At 39.5% G+C, this 12,566-nt stretch overlaps 1 protein-coding gene and 1 long non-coding RNA gene across 3 annotated transcripts in view; one reads left to right on the top strand and one right to left on the bottom strand.

Moving 5' to 3' along the window:
- Positions 1–2,887: 2,887 nt before the first annotated feature.
- On the bottom strand, positions 2,888–12,198 carry LOC150007540 (uncharacterized). The gene is made up of 3 exons (XR_016511632.1): positions 11,512–12,198; positions 3,066–3,238; positions 2,888–2,971 (listed from the first exon to the last, which is right to left on the bottom strand). It is a non-coding gene; the product is annotated as an uncharacterized LOC150007540 (long non-coding RNA).
- The window catches only part of POPDC1 (popeye domain cAMP effector 1), a 38,430-nt gene continuing 38,019 nt past the window's right edge, over positions 12,156–12,566 (top strand). Inside the window, exon 1 of one of the 2 annotated variants that reach the window (XM_090279708.1) lies at positions 12,156–12,338. The gene's annotated coding sequence lies outside the window, so the exon portion shown is untranslated. The remainder of the gene's footprint in view (positions 12,339–12,566) is intronic. The other variant, XM_090279707.1, reaches the window with a different exon arrangement.

The raw sequence follows: 12,566 nt of genomic DNA, 5'->3' as shown, positions 1-12,566 counted from the left end.
GCCACACTTTTCTTTATGATATTGTTGACATGAGTTTGAGGAGCACTTGTTCAGAATGCACAGTTATCAGTTTTCAGGTTCCAGGCTCATTATTTAGGTTCAAAATCTGCAAACTGATTTAGCTTAGACTCTGCTTGGTATTTTATTTTTCTTAAAAAATGTATAGTTTGGGAGCTCTTTTGACCTCATCTAAAGTCAATCTTCAGACTGCTATTACATTTTTCTGTGCAAAAATAACCCCTAGTCTAGTGCCTGGGATATGGTAATTGTTTGTTAAATTATTTTTGAAAAAAATGAATAAAATATATAGCTGATATAAATCGAGGAGAAATTGATCAGACACATGCTAACCACATATTTCTTTAACCAGTCATTGATTTCATCCTGTGTTCACACCCTTTTCCCCATAATGGCAGAAAACACTTGATCCTAGAACTTAAAAGTAGTTTCTTTCCATTTTAAACAATCATCTAAAATGAACCCCTCAGTCTTTCTGTGTTTCTCTCCTTGTTGCAGATATGCAAGGTCAAGTTTACAAGGCTTCATGGCAGAGCAGCAGAAGTGTTTTCACTTCTCTCTGTTGTCTGAGTCCTTGATCCACTGCAATATTGCATGGCCACTTGGTCTCTGAGCATCTGGGCTGATGGTCCTAGGGTGTGGCTGGTCCTGCCTCTGCCTCTGACAGTGTAATCTCTGCACTCTTTCCCCACTGCTGCATCCTGACTCAAGTATTTCCCACCCATCTGACCACTCAGTGTTTCTAAGTGAATGAATCAATGCACTCAGGATTAAACCATCATTTCTTCCCACTTTTTCCAAATCTATCTTTTTTACCTTTTTCCTGTTCCATTATCAACCAGCTAGATAGAAAGGGGAAGGAGAGGCCAGTTTGAGGGGAATCTAAAAAACAAAAACAAACTAAGCAAACAACTAGAACAGGAGCAGAATCATAGATATGGAGACAATATGGAGGGTTATCAGAGGGAAGGAGAAAGGGGAAGAATGTTAGAAAAGATACAGGGATTAAGAAACATAATTGGGAGGAACAAAACAGACAGGGCGACGTTAAGAATAGTAAAGGAAATGGAGAAGCCAAAGAACTTATACACACAACCCATGGACATGAACTAAGTGTGTTGGGTGGGGGCATTGCTGGAGGGAAGGGCTATACAGGGCAGAGTGGGACAAAGGGGAAAAAATTGGGACAACTGTAATAGCATGATCAATAAAATATACTTAATTTTTTTTAATTTTTAAAAACAAAGATAATATAACTATGAAATAGAAAAAAGATAATAGTTTCATTATTCTAATTTAATTTATATTAACATATTGGTATAAATTTCTTGTTATTTTCCCCATTTATAATAATTTTAGTTGTAAAACACAATTTAAAAAATATTTACTATTTCTTCTATTGTAGAATTATACCTGAAAGCAAATGCAATCAATTATTCCATCAACTAATATTTACTGAGTTCCAGATATATGGAAAACACATGGTTGGCACCACAGAGATATGAGAAATAAATTGGACATAGTTCCTACCCTTCATAAACATGACTTAGAGGAAGAAATGAACTTTTACATGAATATATAAAAGGTAGCAAGTAATAAATGTCCTAATAATGACAGAAACTAACTGCTTTGGGGAATCCCATTTCTGTAGTATCACTTTAAAACACATGCCAACAAGTTATCATTAATAATGTAAGTACTAAATGCTAAGGCATTTTTAATGATTTCAAGATATGGAATCTTATAATGGTCATTAATAGTAATATTTTCTACGACTAGAATTTTTTCTACTCAACATCAATTTTCTAGGTATTAGAAGTTTTATTTATTCATTAAACAGTCATATGAAGTCATCTGCAAAATCTCCTGACTCACATTGGAACACTCTAGTGCTTTTAGATGCCATTTTCTGAGCTTATAATATATTCATTGCACTTCTCTTCAGATAATTTAAAGTGGTGTAGTTGATGTAAAAAAATACTAAGAGATCCCTAAGTTGTAATACTCAGTAAAACTGCATAAGAATAGCTTTGTGTATGGCATGCAAACCAAAATGGTGTTCTGTCAGGAAATACACTATCCAAGGTATTTCCATTCTTCCCACACTCTGAAGAGACTCAACGACTATAAAAGACATATCTTTTCAAAGCACGACTATTTTTCTCATATGAAAGCGTGTGAGGGTCTCTGTAGTTTTCAAACCCAATATCAGCATAATTATTTTGTTTGGTTTTAAATTGTACTGAATATGTTTGTATTGGACTAAAAAAATGTTTCATCTTGTTTACTACTTTTTATTCCAAAAGATAAAACTGCTGGTATGTGGCTCATAAATATTTTATTAGGTTTTATATATGCACTAAACTAGAAAGGTGTCTTCTTTTCATAAATTTATTACAACAATTTAAGTAGTAGTAATAATAAAATTTGCATTTCAATAAATCTTTTCCCCTGGGAACTCTGATGTTTTTAAATATCAATTAAAGTTGGATGGCAGCCTCATTATTCCCAACTTTTTTTTTATTCCATCTTTATAATGTGTTGCTTTGGGTTTTTGTTTCTAGCTGATGTTAATTACCAGGCTGGCTATTATCAGGCCTCACATTTGCCTCCAAAACCATCCCTTTTTGAAAATTAATTACATAAAAGAATGATATTGCTCAGGAGAAACTCTATGACTGAAAGTTGTGCTTTGACCAGCTATAAGTTAAAAGTCATTCCATAGGTTCGCTTTAAGTCTTATCTATACCACCAGGTTATATGTTACGAAGAATACCCAAAAGTTATTTTTTTTAACCATTAACAACTTCTCCTTTCTAACCACCAAATCTTTCATATAAAGAAATTATTTAGAAAACTGTACCTTTAAAAGTATTGTCCTCAGTGTTGTTGCATTTCTCTTCTCTTAAAGTAAAGATGCTTAACTTGGGATTTGTAGACAGGCTTCAAGGGTCTGAATTTTTAGAAAGGGAAAGAACAAAACACAAGAGAGGTAGTTACAGTGATTGGTGCCAGGTTTTTGAAGATGTAGTTCCAGGGGAACTTACCTGGACCCAAGATCCAGTTTTGTGTTGCAGATCCAACCTGAGCTCCAATGCTGAAGCTTCTTTGAAATTGTTTGTGAATTCAAAGCTTCTTCTTTGATCCTCCTTTGACTCTTAAAAGAGAGATTCTGTTGTTCTTCGTTACTTATAATAAATTTCTTCTTTGAAAGAACTTCCTAAAAATTAGGAAATTTTGTTCAATGCTTAATCTATTGCCTTCATTTGTTACTGTTAGTATTTTAAACAAATGAGGGAGACACCAGTTTCTGACATTATAGTCATTATATGCACATTTCTGCCAACCCTAAGATGATGAATTACTCTAACAGTTCTGTCATGTGCCCAGATTCTAGAATCTATACTATTGCATATTACATGAGTTTTATTTTGAAGCCAATATGTCATTTGTAGCTACTCCAGGGAAGTCCCAAACCACTGGAAATTTTAGCATGTGCCAAAGTCTTGCAATGTACAAATTTTGTTTGAAATATCAGTCTTGTGTGTATTATATTCCATCTACTTAAAACAATCAAATACACAGAAAATGAAACTACATCTTAGCTACTATATGTGTTCATAGAATTTCGACTATTTCATTAGACTAGGGAATTTTGATGATTGAAATCGTGACAATTTTATTAATTGTGTATCATGTGCAGAACACAATAAGGGGGCTAGATAAGATGTACAATTAAGCTACCAAAAGCTGGAAGTCAGGCACTTTTAAAAACACAGTCTCTAAAGGACAAAATAATCCTGTCAACTAAGAATTATTTTCCCAGTTTAACATACAAGTAATTGAGGCTCATAAAATTTTGATAAATGATTTGAACTCACTGTAAAACTATGGTTCAAATCTAGAGGCTAATTCTAAAGCCTCCATTCTTATAACTGCCTTCATAATTCACTATCCTCTTAAAGTTCTGGGTCAATTTTTAAAATTTTAGTTGTGTTTCATTTCTTTTAAGAGTTGTTGAATGAACCCTTTGAGTAAGAGCTCAATAAGTCAAATGTAACCCAACTTTTTAAGACATCTTCTCCCTGAATTTAGTAGAAGAACTAGTTAGACATTCTTTTAACCATATTTTTAGACTGTAGACCTTGGATGCAACAATAATGTGAAAGATTACACACCCTTGCTTTGAGATGTTGTTCCCTGTTTTTTATTGAGCCAAGACATAAGACACCTGTTCAGTGCATAACATATTTGGTTATTTTGAACAAATTAACCAACTGAGTCAGTTTGTTGTTGTTTGTTATTGTTGTTGTATTGGCTTTATTTTTTCAATTTTTAAATTAAATTATTGGGGTGACATTAGTTAATAGAATCATATAGGTTTTAAGTGTACATTTCTATGATACAAGATCTGTATATTGCAGAGTCAGTTTAAAATTCAAAAAACATCTATTAAAATGGCTAACATTAAAAAATGCTACCAAGGATGTGGAGCAATAGGAACTGTCATTCATTGCTTGCGGAAATGGAAAATGGTCAGCCACTTTGGAAGACAGTTTGACGGTTTCTTATAAAGCTAACATAGGTTGAGCATATGATCTACCAATTGCACTTTTTGTTATTTATCCAAGTGAGTTGAAAACAAGTCCATGGCAGAAACCTGAACATAAATGTTAATGAAGCTTTATTCATAATTGCCCTATATTTGAAGAAACCAAGATGTTTTTTATAAATGGTAAATGGATAAACAAACTGTGGTACATTCATACTATGAAATATTATTCAGTGATTTAAAAATAAGCTATCAAAATACAAGACATGGAGTGACATTAAATGAATATTGCTCAGTGAAAGAAGCCAGTCTGAAAAGGCAATATTCTATATGATGCCAACTATGTGGAATTTTGGAGAAGGTGAAACCATGGATACATTGTAAAAAAATCAATGGATGCCAGGAGTAAGGGAAGGGAGGAAGGAGAGGGGTGAATAGGTGGAGCACAGGGGCGTTTCAGGGCAGTGAAACTGTTCGGTGTGATATTGTAATTGTGGGTACATGACATTACCAAAGGAAAACTTTCCTCTGCTCACAACACTTCAGACAACCAATTCCCCAGCTTTCCAGACACTAAATGGGGGTCCCACAATTAAATTCTGACACTAACTATCCAGAGTTAGTGTGGATCCCACAGGTTAAGGATTCAGTTCCAGAAGATTGCTCCTACTTCAGATGCCAATCACAAGTAGTGGTTCCCCAGGTTCACACTTATAACCGACTTGACGTTAAATTAAGGTTCTGATGACGTTATCCTCAGACGTGGTAATTTGCTGTAATGACTGATGTAACTCAGGGATACAAACACACAGCCAAATGAAGAGGTACATGAGGCAAGGTCCAGAAGGTTCATGAGTGTGGCAGCTTCTGTCCCGGTGGAGTTGGAGTGCATGACCCTCCCAGCACTTACTTGTGTTTATCAACCTGGGAGCTCTCCAAATCTCTTAGTTTAGGGATTTTTACGGAGGCTTTGTCACATAAATATGATCAATTATTAACTCAGTCTCCAGCCTCTCTCCCCTCTCCAGAGGACAGAGTATGGGGCTGAGAGTTCCAAACTTCTAATCATGGCTTGGTCTTTCTGGTGACAAGGACCCATCCTGGAGCCCACCTAGATTTATATCATTAGAACAAAAGAAACTCCCATCATTCAACAAATTTCAAAAGATTTAGGGTGCTTTTATCACACCCATCACTTGGAAAATTACAAAGATTTTAGGAGCACTGGTCAGGAATTGGGGTCAAAAACTAAATGTTAGGAAAAATATGCTCCTAGCACCCCTATCATTCAGGAAACTACCAGGGTTTTAGGAGCTCTGTGTCAGGAACTGAAAGGAGAGACCAAATACATAGTTCTTATTATGTCATAGGTGGATATATGACATTATACATGTGGCAAAACCCATAGGACTGTACAACTCAAAAATAAACCCTAAGGTAAATTCTATTAATAACAATACATTAATATTTGTTCTCCATTTGTGACAAATGTATCACCCTAATGCAAGGGGAACCTGTAAGCAGGGGAGAAAGGGAACTTTCTATACCATCTGCTTAATCATCTGTAAACCTAAAACTACTCTAACAAAACAAAGCATATTAATTTTTTTTTAAAGAAAAAAATTGAACATCCAGTCAAGATAGCGGTGTACACAGATGTGGCTCACCTCTTCACACAATCACATCAAAATTACAACAAAAATATAGCAAAACAATCAGTCAGAACCATCAGAAATCAAGTTGAATGGAAGTCTGACAACTATGGAATTAAAGAAACCACATCCATGGAGATGGATAGGAGGGGCGCAGACGCAGAATGGGCTGGTCTCTCACCAGTGTGTGGTGGATAAAAATTCAGGAGGGATATCTCGGGAGTGAGGACTCCCAGCCCCACACCAGGACCCCAGCCCCAAGTTCCAGTGCCAGGAAGAGAAGTTCCCGCAATGTCTGGCTGCAGAAACCAGCGGGGATAGAGTTGGTGAAAGAAATTGCTGGAGCCACAAGCAGTTCCTCTTAAAGAACTCATATACGAACTCACCTACTCAGGCTCATTCTCTCTGAGCTCCAGCACTGGGGTAGCAGCTTGTAAGGCACCAGTGGCATACTGGGAGAAACTGAAGTGTCTGGCATCAAAGCAAGCAGAGGCCGTTGTCCCTTTTCTAAGCTCTCCCCCCACAGAGCTGTCAAGCTGGTGCCATATCTGAGACTCCATCAACCTGGCTAACACTGTTTGACCTGCTTTGGAGTTCCCCAATTTATGGGCGGGCGTACCCTAACTGATTTACCGTACAAATGGCTGGTCTTGGCTCATGCTTCACAACTTCCTAAATCCTATCAAATAAGCAACAGCTTTCCTCAGTGAGCTCCAGGCCCAGCTCTAGCAGCAGCCAGCCTAAGATTCACAGCGGGGCTTCACCTGGGAATCTCAAAGCTCAGCACAAGTAAGTAGCAGCCATCTCAGGTTGCTTTATAGCTCAGGCAGGGTGGCCCCAGGCAAAACACAGGTGGGGGCTGGCTGACCTTGGCCTGCACCACCAAAGAAACCCCAGGGCCAGCACACTCAGTGGACAGCTACAGACCATGTCGGAGCACCACCACTCTGGCCCTGCACAGCTGATCCTGTATAGAGGGTGGAGGTTGGAGGTCAGTGGTCACAGCCAGTCCTTGCAGCTGACTGGCCTGAATAAATCCTTCCCATTGAATTCATGGACATGGACAACAGAGTGGGGGTTTACTGTGGTAGGGGGGATGAGGTGGGTGGGGTAGGGGCAAGCAAGGGGGGAAAAATGGGACTACTGTAATAGAACAATAATTTTTTTTAATCCGTCCCATTGATCTGCCAACAGGAACCAAGGCTCAACTACAAGAGGAGGGCGTACTCAGCCCACAGGAAAGGTGCACCTCAAGTACCTAGCTTGGGTGATAGGGGAGGCTGTGCCACTGGACCCTACAGGACACCTACTATATTAGACCTTACTACCAAGACACAGAGTCAAAGCAGCTCTACCTAATACACAGAAACAAACACAGGGAGGCTTCCAAATTGAGGAGGCAAAGAAATATGGCTCAGATGAAATAACAGAATAAAACACCAGAAAAAGAACAAATAAAATGGAGATAGCCAAGCTATCATATGCAGAGTTTAAAACACTGGTGATAAGGTGCTCAGAGAAATGATTGAGTAGAGCCACAAAATAAAGGAAGAAGTGAAGGTTATACAAAGTGAAATAAAGAATATACAGGGAACAACATTGATGAGAAGGAAGCCAGGATCCAAATTAACAATTTGGAACAAAAGACGAAATAAACATTGACCTGGGACAGAAAGAAGAAACAAGAATTGAAAAATATGAGAAGAGGTTTAGGAACCTCTGGAACAATTTTAAACATACCAAAACCCAAATCATAGGGGTGCCAGAAGGAGAAGAGGAAGACCAAAAAATTGAAAACTTATTTGAAAATATAATAAAAGAAAACTTCCCTAATTTGGTGATGGAAATAGATATATAGGTCCAGAAAATACAGAGAGCCCCAAACAAGTTGGACCCAAAGAGGACCACCCCAAGACAAATCATAATTAAAATGCCAAAGGTTAAAGATAAAGAGAATCTTAAGAGCAGCAAGAGAAAAGAAGAGAGTTACCTACAAAGGAGTTCCCATAAGACTATCAGCAGATTTCTTAAAAAAAAACTTTGCAGGCAAGAAGGGGCTGGCAAGAAGTATTCAAGGTAATGAAAAACAAGATTACTCTATCCAGCAAAGCTCTTGTTTAGAATGGAAGGGCAGATAAAGTGCTTCCCAGATGAGTTAAAGCTTAAGGAGTTCATCATCACCAAGCCCTTATTATATTAATTGTTAAAGGGACTTATTTAAGAAAAAGAAGATCAAAATTATGAACAGCAAAATGACAACAAATTCACAACTATCGACAACTGAATCTAAAAAACAAAAACAAAAACAAACTAAGCAAACAACCAGAACAGGAACAGAATCACAGGTATGGAGATCATTTGCAGGATTATCAGCTGGGGGGGGGGGATGGTGCAGGGATCAAGAAACATAATTGGTAGGAACAAAATAGACAGGGGGAAGTTAAGAATAATATAGGAAAGGATGAAGCCAAAGAGCTGACATGCATGACCCATGGACATGAACTAAGTGAGGAGGGATTGCTGAAGGGAAGGGGGGTACTGGTCAGAAAGGGGCAAAGGGAAAAAAATTGGAACAACTGTAACAGCATAATCAATAAAATATACCTTAAAAAAGAAAAAAATTAAATATTCAATTTGGTTGTGTGGCAAACTGGTCAATGAAAAGAGTAATGTAATATTTAATGAGAGGAACGTAGAACAGAAAAAATATAACTAAATCATTATTTAATAATCCATGTTTGATCAGAACTGTCTGCCCTCAGAACATATTAAAAGAAGCTAGTCTTCCTGCAGTTAGGAGTAACAGGTGAAAGAAAGTCTACACTGATGTAAAACATGGACAGATATATATAAGAAAGATAATGCTATGTACGTTCAAAATCAATGACACCCCCAGGACTTGTTTCATTTTCACAAAACTTATTCTCTTTGAACTTAGAAATCTCATCAAGTTTTTGTCCAAGTAGTAAGAGCAGACTAGGATGCCCACAGAGAAATAATTGTTTATGTTAAGATGTACTAGCCTGAGTTTTTTGCAGAGAAGACAGGCTGCCCTATATTTTCTTATTCATGCCTTGAATCCCTTTCTTCTATCCTTCTGTGCACAGTACCTCCTTGTATCATACTAGTTTTCATATAGTCCTGAGAATCTCTCGATCAAGCTTCCTATGACGAGCAGGAGTAGACCAAGTAGCCAAAGACATTCCCAAATCCAAGTTTTTGTGTCTACAAGTCTTCTTTTGAATTTTATAGAGCTAATATTCATAAGTCACCAATAAAAAATTTAACTATAAAATTATGCTTTTAATTCTTAGATAGGTTACAGTGAAGAGCTTAGGATTACTTCAGTCCCTGTGTCTATGGAACATAAAACAGAGTCTCTATCAAAGGCCAGGACACAAATCTTATGATATCAAATCCAGTATTGTTTTCATAAAAGTATGCAATCTTTTGTATGGCTCCCTAACCATACCTCTGGAGTCTGCCTTCCCAGTCTGTAAGGGTGAAATCCAGGCTCTACTGTTTTAATAAATGCCTTTAAATTATCACTGCAGAAAATTTAGCAAAAGAAGAAACAAGAGGAGTTGGAAGAAGAGAAGAAGAGGAAAGAAGGAAGAAAAGAAAGACTGGGTGGAAGGAGGGAGGGAAAAAAAAGTCACTTAAAATCTCAGCGCTCTAAGTTAAGGAATATAAGCATTTTAGTGTTCACCACCACGGGTGATCTGTAATATTCTACACACTCTTGTAACTTGCCTTCTTCTGTTTTACATCTTTCAATGCAAGACTATAGCTAGAGTTAGTTGGAAGGTGGCAGAAACTGTGTAGCTAGTGGACAAGAGTCCAAGTGTTGGAACTAGACTGCCTGGTTCATATCCTGGCTCAGCTTCTCAGTAGCTGTGTGATCCTGAGCAGGCTACTCAATCTCGCTGTTATCTCAGTTTCCCGTCTGTACACTGGAGATAAAAATAGCAGCTGCTTCTTCATAGGGTGCATCCTGAAGATTTAATGGCTTAATAAATCTAAACCACTTAGAACAGTGCCTGGTACAAAGTACACTCTCTATCAGGGTCAGTAAAATTTTTCAGTGAAGAGGCAAACAGTAAATATTTAATGCTTTGTGGGGTCAGATGGTTTCTGTTGTAACTTCTCAAAGATGTCTTTGTAACACAAAAGCAGCTGTAAGTGAATGAGGTGGCTGGTTCCAATTAAACTTTATGGTCACTGAAACACAGTTTTCATATGATATGAAATATTCTTCTTCTTTTGATTTTTTAAGCCAAATGTAAACATTTTTAGCTCACAGCGTACAAAAATGGGCAGTAGGCTGGACTTCTGGGCCATAGTCTTCTGACCTTTTATATAATTAATAGACATTATTGTCTTTCTATAAATTATTTTTAATGGTTGCTTATGATAAGATTGTTTGGATGTCCTATAATTTACTTAGCTCCCTCATGTTAGAATTTGGGTTATTTCCAGTATTCGTTATATAAGTCACCCTCCAATGAATATCCACGCAAAATCTTTGTGCGCATTTATTATTACATTTACATCCTAAAGTGTATTTAGCAGTAGCTACCAAAATGGTTGGCAGAGTATCATGAAAGAAATAGACTCTGAAGAAGTGGACTTAAAAACTAATCTTATATAGTTATAGCAAATTTCAAATATGTTAGAGAAAGAGCTTTATAAGTATAACATATATTTATATATATAGAACTTCTATGTATCATGTACCATTCTAAGCCATATATATATATAATCATTTAGTCTTCAAAACAATCCTAGGAGGGTTCAGTTGCAATCAGCAGCAGCAGCAGCAGCAGCAGTCCCACAGAACAAAAGAAGAAACTGAAGCATAGAAAAGCTAAGTAACTTCCCCAAGGTCACACGGGCTGCTAGTAGCAGAGGCAGGATTCAAACATGGCTGGTCCCGCCTAGAATTGAACACAATGCTGAACCGCCCCTTCACTGGTGAGACTTGGCACTCTTAGGTACGCGGCAATGTACCTGCGGCCTTTTGTTTATTTAAATTATGTTTGGCACGCCCAAGGGACCTCAGACTAATAATAGGCACAAATATTATCCCATAATGGGACATGTGGGTGGGAACTGTGAATGTCCATCTAACCTTCTTCTGTTTTCCAGCCCTCCCCTCATGCCAACTCTTCGTTTATTTGTCCTGCATTTCTTACCGAAATAGTTGTCCTCTATAAACAGTAAAGACTGATTGGAGCATACTTTCACATATTGTTTTCTAATTTAAGGTCACAAATATATCTAACTTACGCGGCAAATTTGGTGGAGCTTCGCTTACAATGGAGAGCCCTGCACCGAAATTGGAATGCAAATTTCGGATAAATGCTTTGCTTTGAAAACAAAAGTGGCTCTTATCAGAAGTCTCTCCCGCTTGGCCCCCGCAGCGGCGGCAGCAGCTGCACCAGCAGCAGCGCGGCTGGCTTGGTCCAGCCCTGGCGAGTCCCCGAGAGGTGTCCTGCTTCCGTGGGGACCAAAGCGCCAGTCTCCGCCGCCAGGCTCCGGCGCCCTTCCCTGCTTGTGCTGAGCTGCAGGCTACTGTCCCAGAAAGGAGTTCTGCGAGTGGGTCGTTCCACTTTTGAGGGGAAAGGCAGATTACAGTTCTCATTTCTTATCCGGACTTCTCTCCCTGCTGGAACTCAACTGCTCGAGTTATCCCTGGGGATGAGCGCCCAACGCCGCTGGTCCCCAGATGCCTCCCGCACCCCCACTCATGCCCAGACAGGGACAGAGTCAGGAAGTAGAGAGGAAACGAGGAAAGCAAGAAGCGGGTGTTTCGAACTGATCACGGTTGTGCCTACGCGGCGGTGCAGTTGGAGGAGCCGGGAGGGGAGTCCGGCTGGAAGCCCCGGGCTCCGCCCGCCGGGGGACGCGGGGGCGCCGGGCGCGTGCGCGGTGAGGCCCCAACCCTGGCCGCCGCTGTCGCGACGCCTATTTTAGTCAAAGCCACCGCCACCCCGGGGATCCGACACGAGCTGAGGAGCCTTCCAGATCCGCCTAACTATCTGCCGAGGCTTTGGCGTCGCGCTGCCCCAAACTTTGCCCGGCGCCACCCAGGCTCGGCGCCGGGGACAAGCCAGGTAAGGAGCAGGAGGTGCAGCTGCCACCCAGAGCCCGGCTGTGTGCAGCCTCGCGCTCCCGGGGCTAAATCGGGAAGCGAAAGTTGGATCTCTGCTCCACTGAGAGCAACTTCTCCGTCCCGGGCGGCTGCTGCCTGTTCTCCGCGCCTCGGCCGCCCGGAGCCCCGCCCTCTCCTTGCTGGCAGCGCCTTCTCGGCGTTCTCTGTCCTTGGAAGCTGATCTTCTACG

The sequence above is a fragment of the Furipterus horrens genome, unplaced genomic scaffold (genome assembly GCF_987537825.1).
Source record: "Furipterus horrens unplaced genomic scaffold, mFurHor1.1.pri manual_scaffold_6, whole genome shotgun sequence".
In the NCBI taxonomy this organism is placed as follows: domain Eukaryota; kingdom Metazoa; phylum Chordata; class Mammalia; order Chiroptera; family Furipteridae; genus Furipterus; species Furipterus horrens.
The sequence above is the reverse complement of the archived record's forward strand: the minus strand, read 5'-3'. Positions and strand labels throughout refer to the sequence as shown.